Here is a 5,000-nt window from a genome sequence, read left to right on the forward strand (position 1 = left end):
AAACGGATTGATATTGTGTTTGATGTGTATTGGGAAACATTAATAAAAAATGCAGAAAGGTGTAAGAGTTTCTGCTGGTGCCACACAGTGGAAGAACATTACACCTGGTCATACCATTCTTCAATGAAGAAAGTTTCTGTGCAGCTCAGAAAACAAAATGCGTCTTATAGAGTTTTTTGTAGAGCAATGGAAGTAGCCTGCAAATAGAATTAAGGTCAATGATAAGTATCTGTATACAACCTATGGGGAAAAGTTTATCTGCTAACCAAAGATAATTTCAGTGAGATTGAATCGCTGAACTCAACACAAGAGGAAGCTGATACAAGGGTCTTCCTACATGCCAAGCATGCATCTGAAGATGGATATAGATCTGTCATCATCACTGCAGAAGATACTGATGTCCTCATACTGAGTCTTTCGTTCAGTAGTGTGATACAATGCCCATTATATCAGAAGTGCGGGACAAGTAACCGTACTCGATATATAGATATAACAAAACTTGCAAGTGCTATTGGAGAAGATGTCTGTCAAAGCCTCATAGGCTTGCACGCTCTCACTGGTTGCGACACGGTTAGTGCATTTGCTGGTCGTGGCAAGTTAAGTGCACTAAAGCAAATGAAAGCAAAGGAAACCTACTAACAAGCCTTCAAGCATCTTGCTGAAGCATGGGATGTATCCTCAGAACTGTTTGAACAGCTTGAAGACTTTGTTTGTCGAATATATGCATCTTCCTCCACCATCTGTGATGTCAATGAGCTGCGTCATCATATCTTCTGTGCAAAACGTGGAAAGGTGGAGTCTAGCCAGCTTCCACCATGCAAGGACTGTCTCTACATGCACGTTCAGAGGGCTAACTATCAAGCAGCTATTTGGAGGCGCTCACTTAGTAGCAAGCCAGCAGTTCCAAATCGCAATGGTCATGGGTGGACCTCAGACGATGGGAATCTCACCATAGAATGAATGAAAGGATCGCCGGCACCAGATGCTGTGTTACAACCAATGTCTTGGCAGTGTGTTCGTGAATGTAAACTTCCAGGCTGTACATGCCTGACAAATGGACTAAAGTGTACTGATATGAGTAGGCTTGAAACATGCTCCAATCAGAACATCGAAGAAGCAGATGTTGAAGTTGACCTTGATGACTCTGAAGATGATTATGATGATGATAAAATGATTAAAACTGATATTTTTGTCGATATCTGTACAAAAAACCATAAAGTTAACACGAACATGAAGCTTTATTGTTGTGCATATAGCTTGGTTATGGTATACAATGGGCACGCGTAAGTACCGTCTGTTTGAACAATAACACTATTCCCTATCTGTTTCCTAGAGTGATATTATGTACGCATTCTTTTATGCTACATAAAATGGCACATGGTATAGTTTGTGGTTTTGATTTTGTCTTCCCTTCTATGTATGCAGAGAATAGTCTGTTTCATTGTATTATGCTATTTAATAAGGCAGATGTAAAAATGCAACTAGTAATATTGCATGGCGAAGTTGGTATGCGGATGGGACTAGAACCGCTAAATATTTCTAATTTTATTTTTAATTTTCAAGAAAAAAGCAGTTAGTGTTACAAATGTGTCTCTCAAAATGACAAGTAAGTCCTTGAAATGTTGTCTGATCGTGCCTTAAGCAGGCAAATAGCATGTGATGCATCTGAAGTGTATTGTTGAAATTTTGTGGGACAAGAACTTGCCCCATCCCTAATTTTTCCTCTTGGGTTGTTTTACCTAAAAATCAACAAAACATGACATACAACCAATATAATTAGGTGTCTAGGGGACTAATTTCTTTATAAATACACAAATACATGTAGCCAATACCTGATATCCAGTCAATAGAAATATATAAACTAGGTATTACCAGCTTGAGGGGAAAATTTCAAGTTTCGGAGTTAACAGGGTGATATTATTTAACGGTTCATAACCATACTTAAGCTACCACACAGCAATGGTTATCACATGAAAATATTAGCAGTAGGTATGTATATTTCTAAAAATCAACACAAGGATTTGCCACCCTGGGTGGTACCAATTAGTGAAAAATCTGGTCCTGGCTCATGGACTATACCCCCTAGATGACATGTGTGACTACCTTATAGATCAGTGGTTCTCAAACTTTTTCATGAGCGACCCTATTTGAAACATTTCATTCCTTCGCGACCCAGAGTAAAGTGAAGAGAAAGAAAACATGCAATGATATATACACTTTATTTTGGAAAAAAAAATAATGTGTACAGCTTTTCATTCACAAAACTAAACTAGTGGGATTTATGGCACTGCTTTTCCTTTTCACAAAACTAAACGAACAGGATTCATGGCACTGCTTTTCGTTCCCAAAACTATATTAATAGAATCCATGGCAATGCTTTTAATTCACAAAACTAAATTAATAGAATCTATGGCACTGCTTTTAATTCACAAAACTAAATTAATAGAATCTATGGCACTGCTTTTAATTCACAAAGCTAAATTAATAGAATTCATGGCACTGTTTTTCATCCACAAAACTAAATTAATGGGATCCATGGTGCTGCTTCTCGTTTACCAGTTTGTCAAATCGTGGAATCATTGTCGTAAGGCTGCATCTCATATCATGCTCGGGGTTAAGCTTGTTCCTCGACTTATTTTTCATATGAGTCAGACCCTAGAAACCTTGCTCGCAAAGGTATGTTGTTACAAATGGGAGCAACACTTTCACCGCCTCAACTCCTACTATAGACTTCTCTTTCTTTACCTGAATCCAGAATTCAGAAAGAGATACTTCCTTGAAGAGGTTCTTCAAGAAATGTTCATTTTGAACCTCAATAAGTTGCTCTGGGAGTCCTGGGACGCTTTCTGGCAGGTCTTCAATTAAGCAACTGAAATACACTGAAACACTGAAAGCATGATAATGTTCCTGTGTCCCTGCGACCCATCAAAATGGATCTCGCGACCCAACTTTGGGGGCGCGACCCATAGTTTGAGAACCACTGTTATAGATCATCAATACATACATACATATATATATATATATATATATATATATATATATATATATATATATATATGTATATATATATATACATATATATATATATATATATATATATATATATATATATTATATATATATATATATATATATATATATATATATATATATATATATTTATATATATATATATATATATATATATATACTATATATATATATATATATATATATATATATATATATATATATATATATATATATATATATATATATATATATATATATATATATATATATATATATATATATATATATATATATATATATATATATATATATATATATATATATAGTGTATAGATACACTATATAATATATATATATATATATATATATATATATATATATATATATATATATATATATATGTATGTATATATACATATATATTTATATATACATATATATACAGTATATATATATATATATATATATATATATATATATATATATATATATATATATACATATGTATACATATATATACACACATATATATATATATATATATATATATATATATATATATATATTTATATATATACATATAAATACATATATATATATGTATATATATATATATATATATATATATATATATATATATATATACATATATATATATATATATATATATATATATATATATATATATATATATATATAAGAGAGAGAGAGAGAGAAAGAGACTTTGGAGAAAATTTTTAATTACAAACCATATTTCCTGTAGAAAGTCGAAGTTATTATTGAATCAGAGTTTATGAACAATTTGATAAATTTATTCTTCGCAATATATCTTTTTCGTGTTGTCCCGATCATATTGCATTAAATTATGAAATATGTTGATTATATTTACATCATTATACACAAAAGCTGTCATGTCATTACTAACATACTTAGCTTTATAATGTTATAAATAAGTGTACAAATAGGAAATTACGGATTTGACATCATATGTATGAAGACATCAGACAAACTATATATTGTATATTTTATTCAATCACCTAGCGGTGAACTTTTGGAAGACACATCACCTCCTCTTCATATATGGGTTCACTTTCAGTCCGGAAATATAATATCATTGATAGAAAACTCTTCTCTTTCTGGCAGAGTGGAATATTTCACGCGTATGCAGTTATAATGAAATGCTGGAGAGGAAGCATTAAAAAAGATTTGCATGATTTATGGTATTATTTATACCTTCAAGAGCCTTTTCATTCCCGGCATTATGAGTCATTAATCCTCTTAACCATGAAATGATCGGAAATGAGACACTCACTCCAAGTAATAGGAAATGCCGAAGTTTCCAGGCACTCTGGTTGGGATTTATGGCACTTGCTGGCAAATGCTGTAATTATGAGAAACAACTTTCGTCTTTAGATTTACACAGACACACACACACACACACACACACACACACACACACACACACACACATATATATATATATATATGCAAAAATACTGTGTTCGAGTTGGTAATATGTCTAACGCATTATTCGTTCACATGAATGAATATAATCACTTGATAGACTGGAAGAAATCTAAAGAGCTGCTATTTTGTAAAGATGTTGTGAAGAGAAATATTATAGAATCAAGTATTATTAAGATAAAGTCGGATTGTGTTTTTAATATTAGTGCTGGTTTATATAAATTGGATAATTTCATCATGACCAATATTGTTCAACAATTAAGAATTGTATAATTTCTGTTTACCTTTTTTGTGTGCGTTTATGACCAGTTTGCGTTCAAGTACAAATTTTGGCTGTGGGTTGTTTGATTTTTTGACAATGCTAGTTAGCTGGCTATGTTTTTCTATCATTTCTCTACTGTTCAAAAAAAATTTTAGTTTTTTGTTTTTATCCTATTTTACTTATTGACGTCCTTCAACTATGTCTCACTTTTTATTGTACCCTGAAGAAGTGTATTAAATGCACGAAAGCGCTTGGTACTAAA

This window comes from Palaemon carinicauda, chromosome 23 (genome assembly GCF_036898095.1).
Source record: "Palaemon carinicauda isolate YSFRI2023 chromosome 23, ASM3689809v2, whole genome shotgun sequence".
Classification (NCBI taxonomy): Eukaryota; Metazoa; Arthropoda; class Malacostraca; order Decapoda; family Palaemonidae; genus Palaemon; species Palaemon carinicauda.